A 23,074-nucleotide genomic window follows, 5' to 3' on the forward strand; every position below is an offset into this window, starting at 1 on the left:
CTTTTGAAAAAGATTTCAAGGATAAGAGTGAGAATAAGTTTTTCACAAATATTTACTTCTTTGGTTTTTGAAACTAAGTTTTGCAGACGTCCATTCTAACTAGGGTCTCCTAAGGTCAACAATGGCTCTGATACCAACTTGTCAACACCCGGATTTTTAAGTCCAGGTGCCTATTATGCCATTCATCGCAATCCCAGGAATATTGTTTTTGCGAGACATAATAGATTAATATCACAACACATCATTCATTACAACGCATAATTGTCTTACAACAAAGGATCACATGATCCAGTATCATTACAATACCAGTTGATCTATTGATCAATTACAAAACACATAGCGGAAGCGAAGTAGCATAGTAGTAGTCCATCTATTCCACAGGCAACTGTTGACGTCAGGAGTGATCCTAGTTGTCGTAGACATCCTGCTGTCCTTCTTCCGGGTTCTGGTACTCCTCTTCATAGTCTGGCCATTTGAATAGCCAGGGACAAAGCCATGAGTACTTTAAAGTACTCGCAAACTAATACTAAGGTAAGTATTATCAACTATGGAAGGGGATGCTAAGCTCTAGTTTCATTTGCATAAAGCTGGTTTTATTTCATAAACACTTTAGTAAACAAGAACCTTCATTTGCTCAACTAACTCAAGTGGGAACATTAGTGTCATTCCCACAACTCAGTTGTGATTCAAAGTCAAAGTCACCTTTCATACTCAAGTCACAAGTCACCATTCATATTTTTCAGAAAAGTTCTGATGACGGAACAGTATGGCCTTTCCAACCGTCCATAACCGTGGACGCGGCTATCCGAATAGATCTACACTCTGCAGAGGTCGTACACTTATGCCACAACATTTGCAATAATCCGTCAGGGTTAACTGGCCCTGATTTACCACACTCCGTGTGCGGACTACCAACCATAACCTTTCACTTACATATCCTAGTATAGGCATCTCTCCCCATGAGCTTGGCCTCCCAGTGAAGACAAACTGTCAGCCTGGGAACTGCACAGGGCTTGGGCCGGACATTCACCTCATTTCACGTCATTTCATATCACTTCACTTTTGTAGAGGCAGCCTCCAGCATAACCCCGATGACGCTTGTTTAGAGGGAACCCATACTAAGATACATAAACTTCTAGTTAAGCCCTACCCATATCAGGTATTGTGGGGGTACTTGCAAAATTGGAAAGGTATCGCATCCGAACCCAACCATCAGTTTTGGTAAAATTCACCAAGTCATTCACCAGTCATATTCACCTTCAAAATCTTTCAATAGAATGACTCATCATTCCAAGGTTTTCAAAGTCATTTCAATTCACAAGTTCCCAACTAGAGTAGTCATTTTCAATTTAGCAACTAGCATCTAAGGATGAGGGGTGCTAAGTAATTTGCTTTGCTTCTAGGCTAACTTTGATACTCTTGTACTAATCCAATACTAACCAAGTGAATCATGAATCAAAAAGTACTTTGATAAAACAAAAGTAAATAAAGCGTGCAAAGTAAAACTGGGAAATAGGATCATTAAGCATCGAGTAAAAGGTAATGGTGCCTTGCTCTTGTAGAGCTTTGCACTTTGCAAGGGTATTATCTTGCAAGAAGATTAGCTTGCAAATGGTGGTAGCTTGCAAGGGTGTTAGCTTGCCTTGGTTGAGGTGGTGGTCAAAGTTCTCTTCTTCTCCTTGGAAGTAGATCTCCTCCTCCTCTTGATACTCCTCGGTACTAGCGTCTAAAATACGAATACGAGGATACAATCACCAAACAATTCATTGGCTATTCCAAACATCACATATATTCACACAAACTATTCTATGCACACAATTAATACAATTTGGTGCATTGGTGGTATTGCTTTGAGGAAGAAAATTTCCTCTCATTTTATATGTAAATGATAGTTTCCATATAGTTCTTGAGGAATAATTTCCTCTCATTGAATCTTCTTTCAGATTTAATTTCTCAAACCATCACACATGAATTTATGTTGACCTAAGTCAACCATTCATCATCATCATTTGAGAAAATGATTTAAATGAGGTAGGGATACCTCATACCATTTAATAAGGCCTATTATGATTTAAAAACTCCAAGTATTTCAGGTGAGAGTATTTGACCAGGGGTCCAACTTCATATGAAAATACTTGGGGCAAGATTTAAATGAAGTGGAACACTTCATAAAATTTACACAAGTAAACTAGCATCACTCAATACTATTAAGTGGGTAAGTGTGTTGTTTTTCTTATTTAGGAGAAATAATTTCCTCACATACTAATCTTGAATGTTACTTTTAATTATTCAGAGATATAACTTCCTCTCATTATCTTATTAGGATTTAATTTCTCTTATGAACCATATATGACCTAGGTTGACCAAAGTCAACCTCTTCATACTTATCATTTGAGAAAATGATTTAAATGAGGTGAACACCTCATACCTTTTAATCCTAACATGGTAAAGATTTAATATCATCAACAATTCATATGAGACCTAAATGACCAGAGTCTCTACCTCATTTTGAATTGTTCATGACAAGATTTAAATGAGAGAAACACTCCCATAAGATTTAATAATTTGTTGGGACAATTTAAATGCTACTAAGGCAAACATTTAATATTCTTAAGTGAGCAATTATGAGACCAAGCAACCAGGGTCATCACATTACTTCATACAACTTGAAAAGATGATTTAAATGAGGTGCTACACCTCATAGATTTAAAAATCTTAAATTTGGAAACTAATTTAAATGGGCTAGTAGTGGCTACATAGCCATTATTTGATTCTAACCCATGATCATATACAGTACTCATATCAGATTTTTACATAAACAATTAGAGTTTTTGAAATGTGAATTTTGAGAGGTGGAATCACTTCAAAATTCAAAAGGGTTGATTTTTAATAATTATTCTAAGGCAGAAAAGTCCCTGTCTTGTTTATTTTCTCACTGTAATTCTACAACACATTTTGATTTGAATCCAGTGTGGTTGGATGGGGCCTTTCATGAGCTTTCTAAATATATAGAATTTGTAAAATTTGGCTCAGTGGATTTGTCCCCATTAAATTTCAAAGTTAACACCAGATTGCAAATTTTAAAAGAAAAGGGAATAAACCAGTTTGAATTCAAACGGGGGCGGGAAACTAAATGGGCCGGCCCAGCTTCGCTGGCGATGCGGGCGGGCCGCCTGACAGTGGGGTCCACTGTCAGTTTCTTTTAAAAACACCGAACCGGTATGGGCTAACCTCGACCGTTTGATCAGAAGGGGATCGAGCGGAGCAGCGTCGTCGTCGTCCTCAGCGAGAAACAGCGGCGGGCACGGCGGAGGTAGGAGGTCGGCGGCGCTTCCGGGCTCCGGTGGTCGACGGCGATGGGCGGCGGCGACGTTGTCGTGGACGGGGAAGCTGATGGAGCAGACGGCGGCTCGGATGGTGGCCGAAATCGACATCTGGCTTGGTGGCGGTGCTGCGGGTCTTCAGCTCGCAATTGGGCGTCTGCCGGCGACGATGTGGTTGGGAGAGGGGCGGTGGAGGACCAGAGAGGGGAGAGGAGGAGATTGGCGTGAGAAATCAGTCGCGGAGGGGTCTCCTTTTATAGGTTCAAGGGGTGGCCGTGGCGCTCGGGGTAGGTCGACGGCGGGATCGCCGTTCCAAAGCGACGAAGGGGCAAGCGAGGGGCGCAGGGTGTTGGCGACGTCAAGGCGATGCTGACGCGCTTCATGGCGAGGCCAGAGGTGGTGTAGTCACGTCGTCCTCTTCGGCGCAGTCTGGCAGTACGGTGGCGGGAGTTCGTCGTCCGTGACGACGGCTACAGGGCGAGCGAGGGCAGGTGAGCGTGTCTGGGAGATTGAGGGCACCGTGGCGACGCGATTGGTGCCTGGGGAGAGCGAGGGGAGGCGCGAGGCGACGGGGCACAGCGGCGTCCTGTCGCGTCCAGGGTTGCCAGCGTGCGCGTCCTGGCGCGCGTGGACGTTTTCTGGGCGCGTCTGGGCGCGGCTCGGGCCGGTCAATGCCGATGTCGTCTTGGTCAAGGGCTTGCAGGGTCAGCATCAGGAGGGTCAGGGGAGGTCAGTTGACATGGTGGAGTGAGATGGATGTGAGAGGAGGAAGGGATGGCATGGGGTGGCCATGCCAAGCCACGGCATGGTCATGCCCGTGTCACTTGGTCAAGTGGAGGGGCTTGCAGGTGGTGGCATTGATGCAGTGAGGTGAGAGGAGATGCCAGAGCATCTGAGGAGGGCCAGGGTTGGACCAAGTCCAACCAAAAATCAGTATGGGCTCAAATCTAAGTGCTGCTCACAAGGTGTTTGTGAAAATGGCCGAAAGAGAAAAGTTTTCAAAAATTTGAAATTCCTTTGGTGGGTCTCAAACATATGATCATAGAGATGGAATGGTGGTGGTGGTGGTCCATTTGGAAAAGAATTGCAAAAAGGCAAAAGTGAGATGATCTTCTCTTTATTCCAATGTCATCACTTGTCTCCTCTATTCTGGTCAACCTAGTCAACATTAGGTATGGTGGTCAACATGGAAGTTGTTGACCTTGACATGGTCTTGGATGACATGGTCATAGTTGACCAAGTTTGGTTTAGGAAAAGTCCAAACCAGGGGTGCAAAGTGGTGAAGAAAAAATAAAAGTGACATATGACCATTATCATATGTGAAAAGAATTTGAGATTTCCTTTGATTGGATTTTGGTTTCTTTGATGCAAATGTGTTTGTTTATCATATATAAGAGTTTTACAACCAATAGATCAAGCCATGGTGGCCTTGGTTGGAGATTTGCAATTTTGGCTAAGTGTGTATGTGAGTGAATTTGGGATTTTCTCCCTATTTGATTTCTCTCCATTTGATTTGACTTTTGTTGACTCTAAAGTGATTCTTATTAGTTTAGAAACAATTTCAAACCATTGAATCCATTTCAAAAGGTCTTGATCAAAGATTTGCAAAATTGGCCATAACACATAAGAGGTGATGTGTTAAGTTTTATTATTTTTGTAAATTGTTCACCTTGCTTTACTTGGGCATGGGTTAGGGTCAATTTAGTGTTATATTAGGTTTGGAGATGGTTTCACACCATTTGGTCAAGGTAGAAGGGCATAGGTCAAGATTTGGGGAAATGGCTATGTGGCACATATGCTTCTATGCATATGTTTAATTTGATTTTAAATTTGACTAGACTTGACCCAATTGATGTTGTTGAGTATTGAAAGGGTATATGGAAGTGATCCAACCATTCACAACAAGTCCTAGGGTCAAACTTCTCAAATTCACAAATTTGCACTTTACTCTCATATGCCTCTATGGCATTTTTAGTTTCTCTTTTAATTTCTTTGGAAACCACTTGGAATTGGTTTGATAGGTACTAGGTAAGGTGTATGAAGGTTTTCCAAACCTCTAAGCAAGGTAGAAAGGCTTAGGGTAAGGTTTTATAAATATAGCCATAGGCACATATGCCTCTTTCTTATTTAATTTCTTTTTATTTCATTAACTAATATGGTGAAAAGAGGGGTGAGGTTTAGGGTTTAGAGGGGTTCACAAGGGTTCACCACCATTTAGCATAATTAATAAAGGTAGGGTTCAAGATTTACCTATTAGGGCTATATGTTCCCATATGTCTTTTATTTTATTTTGGGTTTCTCAAAATAGATCCAATTGATTTAAGGAGAGATTAGGGTTTAAGATTTTTCTTATTTGATTTCTTTCTCTTTTATTTTATTTGGTTGGTGACCTTCACTTGATCACTTTTAGGGTTTTAGGGTTTAGCACAAAAGCATAATCACACTCATCATGGCAAAACACAAGATTTAAACAAGATCTATATGTATCAATCTTATTTTAACAAAAGTTTTTGTTGGTTCCAAAATTTGGAACTAGGGAAATTCATTTTGTTTGTTTTGAAATTTTTGGGTTGTTACATGATCAGTGTGCCGTGAACACATAACCGAACTGATATCAAATTACATCATCCTTTACAAAACGGAATAAGAAAATTACAATAAAGTCACATGACCCATCTTTACAAGATAGCCTCGAAGGGCCTAATCTAATCATCAGAGTAGCAGAATCACTTCAGCAGCGTAGAGCCCAAGTCATCTGCATTAACCCTAGAGGCAACTGACTGGGAAGACGTTCCTAGCTCGCATAGACATCGTCAACTCCTTCTTCATCTGTCGAAGTCCTCCAGGTCTGGCCAAGTAAATAGCCAGGGACAAAGCCGTGAGTACATTTGAATTGTACTCGCAAACCATCAAGAAGGTGATAACAATTCTAACTAAAGAAGACAAGAGAGGAAGAATAGTTTCTCTGGTGGATATAGCATGTGAAAGAGAATCAGTTTCTCTTGTGGATATAGCATCCCACATCACAGTTGAAGGGGACACTAAGAAAGTCCTATGACATCTCTATATCTTTGTTAAAGCAGAGTTCCTCTACATGAAACACTAGGAAGGGTCACCCTCTTTTGTTTCATTTTCCTCGACCATCTCCACATGGTCGGCACACCATCTTTCCCGTACCCTTTCGGTACTTCCAACACACATTTCCTTTGGAAATCATTTTCAAAACCAAAGCTCGACACAGCTCTGTAACGGCCATCCCAACCGTCCATGACCGCGGACGCGGCTATTCGAATAGTTTTGACTCTGCAAAGTTTGCACACTTTCACCACAACTATCCGGATACCTATCGTGTGGGCATCATCCCCGCATAACGACATATGCCACGACGGATACCCGGACATAACCTTTCGCCCATTCGACTTAACACGAGGTCCTACCCTATGGAGTATGTACCTCCCCGGCACCGTGGCAGCTCACCTCCTCTAGAGCGTGGCTCCACCGCCAAGCCAGGAGACCCATAGTGTCTTCCGGACGGGTCAGCCCCGAAGGCCTCCCGTTATACTATTGTCCCAACCATGACAACCCGGACTCGGGGGTAACCGTACCCTTGTATAGTTGTGCGGTGCCTCATGCTAAGAAGAACAAACGTCAAGTTAAGCCCCGTGCCCACGTTGGAGTAGCTATGGTTGCGCTGTTTAGTTGTTCCGGGCGAATACAAAGAACCATGTGTCGTTTTTCTCAAAAACCCAAGTCACACACACCTTCCTCTTTCCAACCATCTTTGTCAAGATCCTTTCCTTTCATAAACCATACGCTTGGGTAAGATTGCCTCACCCAAGGTTTTCATAAACATTTACAACAAGGTAAACCTTGAGGGGTTCCCAATCTAAAGTTTCATGAGTTGAACTAATACAACACTATGGCCGAGATGAGGATCATCACGCCATTGAGGGTATGAAAAAGAGGTATTGGAGTGGATCATACTTGCTTGAGCTAAGCATGTATTATGACAACACAAGAGGAAATATACTTTCAGATTTGTGGTGCTATCTAACCCAATCAATAGATAGATAGGGATGAGAATTGACCAACACCAACACCATTAAGGGAAAACAGGCATACTCATCACAATTTGAGAATACACCAAAAACATGGTATTGATACATCTACACTAGAAGGGGGTGTAGTATGAATCTTGTCCCGAGGTGGAACATATTCAAGCTAAATATAGAAAGCAAGTTGGATAGCAATTGCCAAGATACCATACACCCAACCAATTACCAAGACCTTGACAAGATAAAACTACTAGAGGTACCATGCTTGCATCCAAGCATAGATGACAACAATATGGAGATCATCACACATAGAACCAAGATGCTATTGATAGCACAAGATGACATCCAAAGAGACATCATATCAGAGATCAAAAGATGGCTTGCCTTGGCTTATTTGTCCCTGGACTTCTTCAACTTCATCAATATAAGAATCCCGTCAATATAAATAAAATCCTTGTCCGAACCACTTCTTCTTCTTCTCCGGAATCGTTCGCATCTATCGTCGGAAAATATAAAAGGAACACAATCAATCACATTGCACCAATCATAACAAGCATGCAACATTCAACAATCAACAAGCAATAGCTAACCACCTTACTACGGGCTAACATACAAAGAACTTATAGATACTACAAAGCAACTAAAAGAGAACCATTTTATTTACCTAGTAAAGGTATGAGAGTATCATAACTTAGCAATTGCCTCTCTCGGTATCACCATGGCACAACTAAGTATCCCCTGGTAGATAACATCATAAAGAGGACAAGTGCATTAGCTGGGCATTACAAACATTCATATTATTTTTTTGAAACATTTTTGGAAAAACGGGAAATCATTCTCTCTATTTTGTAAAGCTTACACAATACTACACAAGAATAGGAAGCAAATGATATGCCCTACCATTTGAAGACTTAAGCAAAACAAAAGAGCTGATGTTAACTTGCAGAGGTTTTGTTTTGCAAGCATAAGACAAAGGTTCCCATTTCTACTAAAAAGAATTGGTCAAGGGTTTTAAATAAACCGAAAAGTTTTGCTTCAACAAAGCATGTCACACATATACATTACTAACAGCAACAGCAATGTATGAACAGAGACTAATAATATTTTTCCTAGATGGCCAGTACTAATACAAGACTAACCCAGTTGGAATCACCCAAAAATATGAATCCTACAAATTTAGGAATTTCTTTGAATCTGACTGTACAGAAAACAAGATCTGTAAGCCATAAATCGTAGAAAAATCCTAAAAATATGAGACCACTGGCATTTGAAAGATAATTAAAGAGAGATGCATACACAATTTGATTTGGGTTCAAATTGTTTCTGAAACTCTCACAAATGGATTGACAAGGTTACTGCATGTTTGTACCATTTGCTTTCTCTCTGGAGTTACAGAACAGATAAAGGTGTGAAACTTGTTTGATAAGATTAAGAAAACATTCAGTAATCTTACAGAATTGGAATCACTCAATTAGGTTAAAAAATGGATTTTTGATGATTTAAAAGCTAACAGCCATGTCTGCAGAACACACATAACAAGTTTAATTCACCCAAAATCTTACATAACTCATAAAAATATGAGGTCAGCTGCATCTGAAAGGTATTGAAAAGCTGGTTCTTACCCAATTGGTTTCATTCAAAAATTCATTCCCAAGCTCCTGGTTTAATTCGACAAATCAGATCTGATCAGATCTTGATATGTGAACCATTTCAGTTTCAGGAGGTCAATCGAAGTGAAACCACCGCCAAAATGAAGGTATTGAAGAGGGCTTTCATCTACAGTTGAGTTTGTTCAAAAAGGTTTTGTAAATCGGAACAAATCTAACAAACAGTGAATCTGCATGTTTACAGAACTTTTATTACCATGGACAATCCGTAAGGAATTTGAGGATGAGACCAACGCCAAGTTGTAGATCTTTTCCGTATCTATCTGCGGAACTTTGAATCACTCGATTTGGATCTGCGCACGAGATTTGGTGGATTTTACAAGTTCGTACCAGAATCTGAAACAGCAAGATTACAGAAATTACTGCAGGGATTTGGACGAACTTTGCTCAAGAACTTCAGATCTGAGGATTGCTCATGCTTCTCCATGCTTGGACCAACATGCACCTGCATCAAGATCCAATCTTAGCAATGGAGGAAGAAGAAGAGGAGATTAAACCATCTAAGGTTGGGGAGAAGATGGAGAGGGGGGCTCTCATGGTGAGGTAAAGCTTGAGGGAGGAGGGAGTTGCATCTTGGAGAGGTTTCCATGGCCATGGCCGGCCATGCAAGCAAGGAGGGGCAGCAGCTCGTGCGAGAAGGAGGGGAGGGAGTGGGTGTGAGTGGAGAGAGAAAAAATGAGAGCAAAGGGGGAGGTGGCCGGCCAAGGAGGGGTTTTTATAGAGGGAGGGAGTGATGGCAGCCCCTTATTTGATTGGCCAAGGTGGGTGGCTGCCCATTTATTTGTTGGGGTAGTTGGGAGGCAAGGCTTGCAAGAGAAGGAAATGAGGAGGAGGGGCTGGCCGAATTTCAAGTCATGGCCGGCTCCTTTCTTGTCATGAGCAAGTGAGAAATGTGAGAGAGATGCACAACATCCATGTGAATAGATATGTGCATGATGTTGAGGAGAAAATGTCAAAGAGTGACTTTGATGATGATAAAAGATAGGGGTAGATACATATAGATAAAAAGGAGTATGAAGGTGACATAAATCTTCAATTCATGAGGTCAAGGTAGTGATGGAAAAGAATAGAGGATCGAGATGGGTATGATGAAATATAACTTGTTCTTCAAATAAGAGGTCAATTGGGAGGGATTTGAATTACTCCCTGAGTCTAGAGTTTAGTTGAAGGGAGTCCAATAGAAAGTATCAAGAGATCATCTACTTGATCAAGAGTTGGAGGATGAAGGAACATTATGGGGTAGATCAGAGATGTACACAAGATGTGCAAGAGTTGTCATTTGAAATAGAACTTGTTTGAAAAGTATTTGAAACACCTCAATTGTCTAGGGACAATTGGGAATGAACTCAAGTGGAATGGAATTTGAAAATGTTGAGAGAACTAATTGGAACATAGGAGTTTAAAATGTTCTACTTACTTCCTCAAGTAAAGTAGAGTTTTCTCAAATGTAAAATAAGCAAGAGGAAAAACAAGAAATGGTATAGGTATCATAAACAAGCCTTTTGCTGAAAAGAAAGTAAGATAGAAAATAATGTTTTAGAAATCAGTACTTGGCAGAAATGAGATGAAAAACAAAACCCATTTTAGTTCCTTGTTTTCTTTGAAGAAATATTTTGAGAAGCTTTAATAAAACTAGAAGTGGTTTTGTGGTCAAAACCAGAGAAGGAAACAGTAGGGTTTTGAGAAGGAGAACTAATTTAGGGAGAAGTGTTCTCAAGGGTAGATGATGGCTACAAAATGTATCCATCATTCCCACTCTTGGTTTTGTGAAGATAAAACTTGAATAAAAACAAGAGGTAAAAGTGAAGGAAGTGATCTAGAGTTGAATCATTGGATAGGGTATAAGATCAAGTTGAATATATGTGATGCAAGGGTAGAATGAGACATGCAGGATGTGGAAATTGTAGAGGGAGATGCACAGATGAGATCCATGCATTGACATCACCAAGTTGTGAATTAAGGATGATTGAGCTATCTTGTACCACAAAGAGAAAAAATCAAGATGGCACACCCATGTTGTCATCAGGAGAGAGGTTTGATGTAGTAAGAAGGAAAACAATTCTTCCTAAGCCACACATGTGTTTTATTTTGGTGAGTTGTTTGTTTGACCACTAGAGGTGTTGTTCTTTGGGTTAGCTCAAGACAAAACTCAACAAGCAAAACAAGACAATACGTCTACCAACAGGTCAAAGCAATTCATCATAACAAACAGATCAAGGCAACTCATCCAATTAGTTTATAGAAAAAGTTTTTGTTCCCCCTAATTTTTGCACTAAGGACAATAAATCAAGGTTTCAAAATTGGGGTGTGACAGACTCTTCCACCCTTAAAATAATCTCGTCCCGAGATTACTAAGCGTAGAACTAGAGGGGTTGTAAAGTTCAACTAAAGTTAGACTCCATTCTTCTGTAGATGCGCCATTGTTGAGATGGTCGTGGCTTCATCTTCTGGGAGGCATGATGGATTCCTGCCGATGGCGAGCTTCATGAAGAGGTTGACTACTCCATGTAGGTGTTAGACCTGAAACTTCTAAGCGATCCTAGCGGGGGTTCAATATTAGTGCACTCCAGCGGTGCTCTAGCAGGGTTGAAAACCTTTTAGAGTTAGCTTGATGTTAGTGGAAGACAAATTCTTCCACCCTTAAAATTGTTCATAGGGGGGTTTAAAAACTCTAAGCTTTGGCCAAGGGTCTTGTCAGTGCTTTCGAAGAAGTGATCTTTCTCTCGTCTTGAGTTGAAGCATCTTCAGGGAGCGAGGTGCAGTCCACAGCTTCAAGGGAAGTTAGTGCATCCCAAATTCCCAACGGTGTTTTAGAAAGGTTTAAATTTTTAGGGTCAGCTCCAATTTTTAGTGGAAGACGAAGTCTTCCACCCTTAGGATTTTTCATCGGGTTTCGGAAAAACTCAGAGCTTCTGCCTTGTAGTCCTGTCTGGGCTTCTGAAGAAGTCGTCGATCTTCCGTATTCAATTGAAGAATCTTCAGGAGACGATGTGTAGTCCACGACTTCAAGAGGCACTCACGGTGTTTATTAGACCATATAACGCGCGGTAAGTTAGTAAGTCGATGAAACGCCTGGTTGGTCTCCATATGAAGCAGCAACGAAGGCCGTCGAAGACAATCTTCAGCTTGAGGGTCAGTGTTGACTTATACCACTTAAGAAGTGAGCAGGTAAAATACACCTAATCTTGAGTCTTGAGGTATCTTCATGAGCTTCACTTGATGAGGAACAGATGAACCATGTGATGTAACTTGGGTCTGACGCTATTGTTCTCTCAGTTTGTTAGACGGTGTGTTAGAGGGTAGTTTCAAAAAGATATCCTCGCGGTTAGCGCGAGTATACTTCAAGGTTAGACCAAGTTAGCATGTCTTCTCGTAGAGGTGCAGTCACTCTTGAAGGTAGGGCTTCTTCTTTCTTGGCGTAGTGGAGATGGTCCAGCTGATCTTGAAGGAAGTCAGCGTAGATAGGGGTCGGGTTAGTTTTCTTGACGGTTGAAAAACAACTTCCAACAGGTTTAGAGTTAGAGTCTTTCGTTAGTCTACCCAATTTAACTAATAGTAAGCAATACATCGGCGAGGCAAACCTTAATCCTATCATTGCATGTGACACCCATACAACCATAACCAGAGACACAATACCACTAACAGAGGCTACTGGTATTTTTCCTAGATGCACAGTAACAAAACAAGATCAACACAATTGGAATCGTTCAAAAATATTTATTTTTCAATTTTTGAGACTCAAAATACTAACCAGAAACAGTGATCAAGTTTTATTTATTAAAAATCGCACAAACATCCTAAAAATACACGGTCAGTGGCGTCTGAAAGATAATTTCATACTGGTTCTAGTGCAATTGGAATCACATCAATCGGAGCTACCAAACTATTTTTATTAGCAAAACAGTACACTGGCAGATTTCCATTTTTAATTTCTGTTTCACAAATTTCAAACAATTAAAAAGGGCGGAAACGTCTAAATAGCAAGACATACATGCACACAGCAAACAGATACAAACATTCAAGGCAGCACACTAGGGAACCACAAGCAATCATCACACCAGACATGGTAATCTAAGTACCCAGAAATTCCTAATTCGCGGGGTAGCTCAATCAAAGCGATTGAGTTTGTCCTATCCATCCTATAGGTTTGGGGCTGGTCGCATATGTTGACGTCTTCATAACATTACCATCAGCTTCAACTTGGATCCTGGTAGCAGTTGGTGGTGAAGGGGCCGGGTGTTGAGTCGTTGATGTTGAGGCAGAGGAGAAAGCTGCGTAGAACTTCTAGTCTCGACATCCCGGAAACATGAGGTCTTCGAAGAGGTAGCTGTTGAGGTGCTTCTGAAGTAGAGATCTTCTCGTGGCTGGCCTAAAAATAACTAGTCAAGAAATTGAGAACTTGATCCTTGACGACTGCGAAAGTGCGAGTCCAAAGAGGAACAAGGTCAGCTCTCTGACAGACTTTGGTGACAACCAAAGACATGATCCTTTATCCCTTTATGTGCACGGCTAAGTCGGCATCCAATCTTCAATAGCTGTCGTTGGAGATACACGAGTCTTCCCGAGGGATTGATCCATCTTTGAGTTTGAGTCTCCGGTCTGAGTTGGGGACATCGTCTAACATGTGGGTTTGAAGTGGATGAGACAATAGAGTAAGAATTTTCAAACATTTTAATAAAGCGGAGAGATAAGAATTTAGAAGCTTTGAAGAAATAAGAGGAGTAGAAGCTATGCTTCCTACTAAAGAAATAATTTGTTTCGTAAATAGTTTTTCCCAATTACTTGTCTCCTAACTAACGTCCATGCTAACTAAGGTCTCCTACAGTCAGGATAGCTCTGATACCAGCTCTGTGGGGACCCCGGACTAGCTGTCCGAAATACCCTGTTATGTATACAGTTCACGTTCCCATGATCAGTGTGCCGTGAACACATAACCGAACTGATATCAAATTACATCATCCTTTACAAAATGGAATAAGAAAATTACAATAAAGTCACATGACCCATCTTTACAAGATAGCCTCGAAGGGCCTAATCTAATCATCAGAGTAGCAGAATCACTTCAGCAGCGTAGAGCCCAAGTCATCTGCCTTAACCCTACGAACAGCGGGCGGGAAGACGTTCCTAGCTCGCATAGACGTCGTCAACTCCTTCTTCATCTGTCGAAGTCCTCCAGGTCTGGCCAAGTAAATAGCCAGGGACAAAGCCGTGAGTACATTTGAATTGTACTCGCAAACCATCAAGAAGGTGATAACAATTCTAACTAAAGAAGACAAGAGAGGAAGAATAGTTTCTCTGGTGGATATAGCATGTGAAAGAGAATCAGTTTCTCTTGTGGATATAGCATCCCACATCACAGTTGAAGGGGACACTAAGAAAGTCCTATGACATCTCTATATCTTTGTTAAAGCAGAGTTCCTCTACATGAAACACTAGGAAGGGTCACCCTCTTTTGTTTCATTTTCCTCGACCATCTCCACATGGTCGGCACACCATCTTTCCCGTACCCTTTCGGTACTTCCAACACACATTTCCTTTGGAAATTATTTTCAAAACCAAAGCTCGACACAGCTCTGTAACGGCCATCCCAACCGTCCATGACCGCGGACGCGGCTATTCGAATAGTTTTGACTCTGCAGAGTTTGCACACTTTCACCACAACTATCCGGATACCTATCGTGTGGGCATCATCCCCGCATAACGACATATGCCACGACGGATACCCGGACATAACCTTTCGCCCATTCGACTTAACACGAGGTCCTACCCTATGGAGTATGTACCTCCCCGGCACCGTGGCAGCTCACCTCCTCTAGAGCGTGGCTCCACCGCCAAGCCAGGAGACCCATAGTGTCTTCCGGACGGGTCAGCCCCGAAGGCCTCCCGTTATACTATTGTCCCAACCATGACAACCCGGACTCGGGGGTAACCGTACCCTTGTATAGTTGTGCGGTGCCTCATGCTAAGAAGAACAAACGTCAAGTTAAGCCCCGTGCCCATGTTGGAGTAGCTATGGTTGCGCTGTTTAGTTGTTCCGGGCGAATACAAAGAACCATGTGTCGTTTTTCTCAAAAACCCAAGTCACACACACCTTCCTCTTTCCAACCATCTTTGTCAAGATCCTTTCCTTTCATAAACCATACGCTTGGGCAAGATTGCCTCACCCAAGGTTTTCATAAACATTTACAACAAGGTAAACCTTGAGGGGTTCCCAATCTAAAGTTTCATGAGTTGAACTAATACAACACTATGGCCGAGATGAGGATCATCACGCCATTGAGGGTATGAAAAAGAGGTACTGGAGTGGATCATACTTGCTTGAGCTAAGCATGTATTATGACAACACAAGAGGAAATATACTTTCAGATTTGTGGTGCTATCTAACCCAATCAATAGATAGATAGGGATGAAAATTGACCAACACCAACACCATTAAGGGAAAACAGGCATACTCATCACAATTTGAGAATACACCAAAAACATGGTATTGATACATCTACACTAGAAGGGGGTGTAGTATGAATCTTGTCCCGAGGTGGAACATATTCAAGCTAAATATAGAAAGCAAGTTGGATAGCAATTGCCATGATACCATACACCCAACCAATTACCAAGACCTTGACAAGATAAAACTACTAGAGGTACCATGCTTGCATCCAAGCATAGATGACAACAATATGGAGATCATCACACATAGAACCAAGATGCTATTGATAGCACAAGATGACATCCAAAGAGACATCATATCAGAGATCAAAAGATGGCTTGCCTTGGCTTATTTGTCCCTGGACTTCTTCAACTTCATCAATATAAGAATCCCGTCAATATAAATAAAATCCTTGTCCGAACCACTTCTTCTTCTTCTCCGGAATCGTTCGCATCTATCGTCGGAAAATATAAAAGGAACACAATCAATCACATTGCACCAATCATAACAAGCATGCAACATTCAACAATCAACAAGCAATAGCTAACCACCTTACTACGGGCTAACATACAAAGAACTTATAGATACTACAAAGCAACTAAAAGAGAACCCATTTTATTTACCTAGTAAAGGTATGAGAGTATCATAACTTAGCAATTGCCTCTCTCGGTATCACCATGGCACAACTAAGTATCCCCTGGTAGATAACATCATAAAGAGGACAAGTGCATTAGCTGGGCATTACAAACATTCATATTATTTTTTTGAAACATTTTTGGAAAAACGGGAAATCATTCTCTCTATTTTGTAAAGCTTACACAACACTACACAAGAATAGGAAGCAAATGATATGCTCTACCATTTGAAGACTTAAGCAAAACAAAAGAGCTGATGTTAACTTGCAGAGGTTTTGTTTTGCAATCATAAGACAAAGGTTGCCCATTTCTACTAAAAAGAATTGGTCAAGGGTTTTAAATAAACCGAAAAGTTTTGCTTCAACAAAGCATGTCACACATATACATTACTAACAGCAACAGCAATGTATGAACAGAGACTAATAATATTTTTCCTAGATGGCCAGTACTAATACAAGACTAACCCAGTTGGAATCACCCAAAAATATGAATCCTACAAATTTAGGAATTTCTTTGAATCTGACTGTACAGAAAACAAGATCTGTAAGCCATAAATCGTAGAAAAATCCTAAAAATATGAGACCACTGGCATTTGAAAGATAATTAAAGAGAGATGCATACACAATTTGATTTGGGTTCAAATTGTTTCTGAAACTCTCACAAATGGATTGACAAGGTTACTGCATGTTTGTACCATTTGCTTTCTCTCTGGAGTTACAGAACAGATAAAGGTGTGAAACTTGTTTGATAAGATTAAGAAAACATTCAGTAATCTTACAGAATTGGAATCACTCAATTAGGTTAAAAAATGGATTTTTGATGATTTAAAAGCTAACAGCCATGTCTGCAGAACACACATAACAAGTTTAATTCACCCAAAATCTTACATAACTCATAAAAATATGAGGTCAGCTGCATCTGAAAGGTATTGAAAAGCTGGTTCTTACCCAATTGGTTTCATTCAAAAATTCATTCCCAAGCTCCTGGTTTAATTCGACAAATCAGATCTGATCAGATCTTGATATGTGAACCATTTCAGTTTCAGGAGGTCAATCGAAGTGAAACCACCGCCAAAATGAAGGTATTGAAGAGGGCTTTCATCTACAGTTGAGTTTGTTCAAAAAGGTTTTGTAAATCGGAACAAATCTAACAAACAGTGAATCTGCATGTTTACAGAACTTTTATTACCATGGACAATCCGTAAGGAATTTGAGGATGAGACCAACGCCAAGTTGTAGATCTTTTCCGTATCTATCTGCGGAACTTTGAATCACTCGATTTGGATCTGCGCACGAGATTTGGTGGATTTTACAAGTTCGTACCAGAATCTGAAACAGCAAGATTACAGAAATTACTGCAGGGATTTGGACGAACTTTGCTCAAGAACTTCAGATCTGAGGATTGCTCATGCTTCTCCATGCTTGGACCAACATGCACCTGCATCAAGATCCAATCTTAGCAATGGAGGAAGAAGAAGAGGAGATTAAACCATCTAAGGTTGGGGAGAAGATGGAGAGGGAGGCTCTCATGGTGAGGTAAAGCTTGAGGGAGGAGGGAGTTGCATCTTGGAGAGGTTTCCATGGCCATGGCCGGCCATGCAAGCAAGGAGGGGCAGCAGCTCGTGCGAGAAGGAGGGGAGGGAGTGGGTGTGAGTGGAGAGAGAAAAAATGAGAGCAAAGGGCGAGGTGGCCGGCCAAGGAGGGGTTTTTATAGAGGGAGGGAGTGATGGCAGCCCCTTATTTGATTGGCCAAGGTGGGTGGCTGCCCATTTATTTGTTGGGGTAGTTGGGAGGCAAGGCTTGCAAGAGAAGGAAATGAGGAGGAGGGGCTGGCCGAATTTCAAGTCATGGCCGGCTCCTTTCTTGTCATGAGCAAGTGAGAAATGTGAGAGAGATGCACAACATCCATGTGAATAGATATGTGCATGATGTTGAGGAGAAAATGTCAAAGAGTGACTTTGATGATGATAAAAGATAGGGGTAGATACATATAGATAAAAAGGAGTATGAAGGTGACATAAATCTTCAATTCATGAGGTCAAGGTAGTGATGGAAAAGAATAGAGGATCGAGATGGGTATGATGAAATATAACTTGTTCTTCAAATAAGAGGTCAATTGGGAGGGATTTGAATTACTCCCTGAGTCTAGAGTTTAGTTGAAGGGAGTCCAATAGAAAGTATCAAGAGATCATCTACTTGATCAAGAGTTGGAGGATGAAGGAACATTATGGGGTAGATCAGAGATGTACACAAGATGTGCAAGAGTTGTCATTTGAAATAGAACTTGTTTGAAAAGTATTTGAAACACCTCAATTGTCTAGGGACAATTGGGAATGAACTCAAGTGGAATGGAATTTGAAAATGTTGAGAGAACTAATTGGAACATAGGAGTTTAAAATGTTCTACTTACTTCCTCAAGTAAAGTAGAGTTTTCTCAAATGTAAAATAAGCAAGAGGAAAAACAAGAAATGGTATAGGTATCATAAACAAGCCTTTTGCTGAAAAGAAAGTAAGATAGAAAATAATGTTTTAGAAATCAGTACTTGGCAGAAATGAGATGAAAAACAAAACCCATTTTAGTTCCTTGTTTTCTTTGAAGAAATATTTTGAGAAGCTTTAATAAAACTAGAAGTGGTTTTGTGGTCAAAACCAGAGAAGGAAACAGTAGGGTTTTGAGAAGGAGAACTAATTTAGGGAGAAGTGTTCTCAAGGGTAGATGATGGCTACAAAATGTATCCATCATTCCCACTCTTGGTTTTGTGAAGATAAAACTTGAATAAAAACAAGAGGTAAAAGTGAAGGAAGTGATCTAGAGTTGAATCATTGGATAGGGTATAAGATCAAGTTGAATATATGTGATGCAAGGGTAGAATGAGACATGCAGGATGTGGAAATTGTAGAGGGAGATGCACAGATGAGATCCATGCATTGACATCACCAAGTTGTGAATTAAGGATGATTGAGCTATCTTGTACCACAAAGAGAAAAAATCAAGATGGCACACCCATGTTGTCATCAGGAGAGAGGTTTGATGTAGTAAGAAGGAAAACAATTCTTCCTAAGCCACACATGTGTTTTATTTTGGTGAGTTGTTTGTTTGACCACTAGAGGTGTTGTTCTTTGGGTTAGCTCAAGACAAAACTCAACAAGCAAAACAAGACAATACGTCTACCAACAGGTCAAAGCAATTCATCATAACAAACAGATCAAGGCAACTCATCCAATTAGTTTATAGAAAAAGTTTTTGTTCCCCCTAATTTTTGCACTAAGGACAATAAATCAAGGTTTCAAAATTGGGGTGTGACAGGAAGCTTCGTGGAAAAATAAGATCCTGGGCGTTGATTTCGTCCAATTCCGAGAATATTTCCTTACTAGGATTTCTGAAACCAAAAACAGCAGAAAACAGCAACTGGCTCTTCGGCATCTTGTTAATAGGTTAGTGCCGGAAAATGCATAAATATGACATAAAGTATGCATAAAACATGTAGGTATCATCAATAAAGTGGCATGGAACATAAGAAATTATCGATACGTTGGAGACGTATCAACATCCCCAAGCTTAGTTCCTGCTCGTCCCGAGTAGGTAAACGATAACAAAGATAATTTCTGAAGTGACATGCCATCATAATCTTGATCAATACTATTGTAAGCACATGTAATGAATGCAGCGATTCGAAACAATGGTAATGCAATGAGTAAACAAATGAATCATATAGCAAAGACTTTTCATGAATAGTACTTTCAAGACAAGCATCAATAAGTCTTGCATAAGAGTTAACTCATAAAGCAATAAATTCAAAGTAAAGGCATTGAAGCAACACAAAGGAAGATTAAGTTTCAGCGGTTGCTTTCAACTTATAACATGTATATCTCATGGATATTGTCAATGTAAAGTAATATAACAAGTGCAATATGCAAGTATGTAGGAATCAATGCACAGTTAACACAAGTGTTTGCTTCTTGAGGTGGAGAGAGATAGGTGAACTGACTCAACATAAAAGTAAAAGAAAGGCCCTTTGCAGAGGGAAGCATTGATTGCTATATTTGTGCTAGAGCTTTGGTTTTGAAAACAAGAAACAATTTTATCAACGGTAGTAATAAAGCATATGCATCATGTAAATTATATCCTACAAGTTGCAAGCCTCATGCATAGTATACTAATAGTGCCCGCACCTTGTCCTAATTGGCTCGGATTACCTGGATTATCATCGCAATACATATGTTTTAACCAAGTGTCACAAATGGGTACCTCTATGCCGCCTGTACAAAGGTCTAAGGAGAAAGCTCGCATTGGATTTCTCGCTTTTGATTATTCTCAACTTAGACATACATACCGAGACAACATAGACAATAGATAATGGACTCCTCTTTAATGTATAAGCATTTAGCAACAATTAATATTCTCATATGAGATTGAGGATATTTGTCCAAAACTGAAACTTCCACCATGAATCATGGCTTTAGTTAGCGGCCCAATGTTCTTCTCTAACAGTATGCATGCTCTAACCATTCAACTCATGGTAAATCACCCTTACTTCAGACAAGACGGACATGCATAGCAACTCACATGATATTCAACAAAGTGTTGATGGCGTCCCCAGGAACATGGTTATCGCACAACAAGCAACTTAATAAGAGATAAAGTGCATAAGTACATATTCAATACCACAATAGTTTTTAGGCTATTTGTCCCATGAGCTATATATTGCAAAGATGAATAATAGAAATTTTAAAGGTAGCACTCAAGCAATTTACTTTGGAATGGCGGAGAAATACCATGTAGTAGGTAGGTATGGTGGACACAAATGGCATAGTGGTTGGCTCAAGGATTTTGGATGCATGAGAAGTATTCCCTCTCGATACAAGGCTTAGGCTAGCAAGGTTATTTGAAACAAACACAAGTATGAACCGGTGCAGCAAAACTCACATAAAAGACATATTGTAAACATTATAAGACTCTACACCGTCTTCCTTGTTGTTCGACCCTTACTAGAAATTATCTAGACCTTAGAGAGACCAATTATGCAAACCAAATTTTAGCAAGCTCTATGTATTTCTTCATTAATAGGTGCAAAGTATATGATGCAAGAGCTTAAACATGAGCACAACAATTGCAGAGTATCACATTATCCAAGACATTTTACCAAATACTACATGTAGCATTTCCCGTTTCCAACCATATAACAATTTAACGAAGAAGATTCAACCTTCGCCATGAATATTATCAGTAAAGCCTAAGGACATATTTGTCCATATGCAACAGCGGAGCGTGTCTCTCTCCCACACAATGAATGCTAGGATCCACTTTATTCAAACAAAACAAAAACAAAAACAAACAGACGCTCCAAGCAAAGTGCATAAGATGTGATGGAATAAAAATATAGTTTCACTAGAGGAACCTGATAATGTTGTCGATGAAGAAGGGGATGCCTTGGGCATCCCCAAGCTTAGACGCTTGAGTCTTCTTGAAATATGCAGGGGTGAACCACCGGGGCATCCCCAAGCTTAGAGCTTGCACTCTCCTTGATCATATTGTATCATCCTCCTCTCTTGATCCTTGAAAACTTCCTCCACACCAAACTCAAAACAACTCATTAGAGGGTTAGTGCATAATCAAAATTCACATGTTCAGAGGTGACATAATCATTCTTAACACTTCTGGACATTGCACAAAGCTACTGAAAGTTAATGGAATAGAAAAATCAATCAAGCATAGCAAAACAGGCAATGCGAAATAAAAGGCAGAATCTGTCAAAACAGAACTGTTTGTAAAGATGAATTTCTAAGAGGCACCATACTTGCTCAAATGAAAATACTAAAATTGAATGAAAGTTGCGTACATATCTGAGGATCACTCACGTAAATTGGCATAATTTTGTAAGTTACCTACAGAGAATTAGGCCCAGATTCGTGACAGCAAAGAAATCTGTTTCTGCGCAGTAATCCACGTCTAGTATGAACCTTACTATCAAAGACTTTACTTGGCACAACAATGCAACAAAACTAAGATAAGGATAGGTTGCTACAGTAGTAACAACTTCCAAGACTTAAATATAAAATAAAAGTGCAGTAGTAAAATCATGGATTGTCTCCCATAAGCGCTTTTCTTTAACGCCTTTCAGCTAGGCGCAGAAAGTGTGTATCAAGTGTTATCAAGAGACGAAGCATCAACATCATAATTTGTTCTAATGATAGAATCAAAAGGTAACTTTATTATCTTTCTAGGGAAGTGTTCCATACCTTTCTTGAGAGGAAACTGATATTTAATATTGCCTTCTTTCATATCAATAATAGCACCAACAGTTCGAAGAAAAGGTCTTCCCAATATAATGGGACAAGATGCATTGCATTCAATATCCAAGACAACAAAATCAACGGGGACAAGGTTATTGTTAACGTTAATGCGAACATTATCAACTCTCCCCAAAGGTTTCTTTGTAGAGTTATCAGCAAGATTAACATCCAAATAACAATTTTTCAATGGTGGCAAATCAAGCATATTATAGATTTTCATAGGCATAACGGAAATACTTGCACCAAGATCACACAAAGCATTACAATCAAAATCATTGACCTTCATCTTAATGATGGGCTCCCAACCATCCTCTAGCTTCCTAGGAATAGAAGCTTCACGATTTAATTTCTCTTCTCTAGCTTTTATGAGAGCATTTGTAATATGTTTTGTAAAGGCCAAATTTATAGCACTAGCATTAGGACTTTTAGCAAGTTTTTGTAAGAACTTTATAACTTCAGAGATGTGGCAATCTGATACGTCTCCAACGTATCGATAATTTCTTATGTTCCATGCCACATTATTGATGTTATCTACATGTTTTATGCACACTTTATGTCATATTCGTGCATTTTCTGGAACTAACCTATTAACAAGATGCCGAAGTGCCGATTCTTTGTTTTACTGCTGTTTTTGGTTTCAGAAATCCTAGTAACGAAATATTCTCGGAATTGGA

At 40.1% G+C, this 23,074-nt stretch overlaps 2 long non-coding RNA genes across 2 annotated transcripts; both read right to left on the reverse strand.

The window, feature by feature from the left end:
• Positions 1 to 5,915: 5,915 nt before the first annotated feature.
• On the reverse strand, positions 5,916 to 9,088 carry LOC127314185 (uncharacterized). Its single transcript, XR_007859471.2, has 4 exons — positions 9,001 to 9,088; positions 8,043 to 8,116; positions 7,763 to 7,874; positions 5,916 to 6,171 (listed from the first exon to the last, which is right to left on the reverse strand). It is a non-coding gene; the product is annotated as an uncharacterized lncRNA (long non-coding RNA).
• Positions 9,089 to 14,156: 5,068 nt separating this feature from the next.
• Positions 14,157 to 17,142, reverse strand: LOC127314184 (uncharacterized). The gene is made up of 4 exons (XR_007859470.2): positions 17,055 to 17,142; positions 16,096 to 16,169; positions 15,815 to 15,926; positions 14,157 to 14,223 (listed from the first exon to the last, which is right to left on the reverse strand). It is a non-coding gene; the product is annotated as an uncharacterized lncRNA (long non-coding RNA).
• Between the last annotated feature and the right edge of the window lie 5,932 nt (positions 17,143 to 23,074).

Source organism: Lolium perenne, chromosome 7, assembly GCF_019359855.2.
Source record: "Lolium perenne isolate Kyuss_39 chromosome 7, Kyuss_2.0, whole genome shotgun sequence".
Classification (NCBI taxonomy): Eukaryota; Viridiplantae; Streptophyta; class Magnoliopsida; order Poales; family Poaceae; genus Lolium; species Lolium perenne.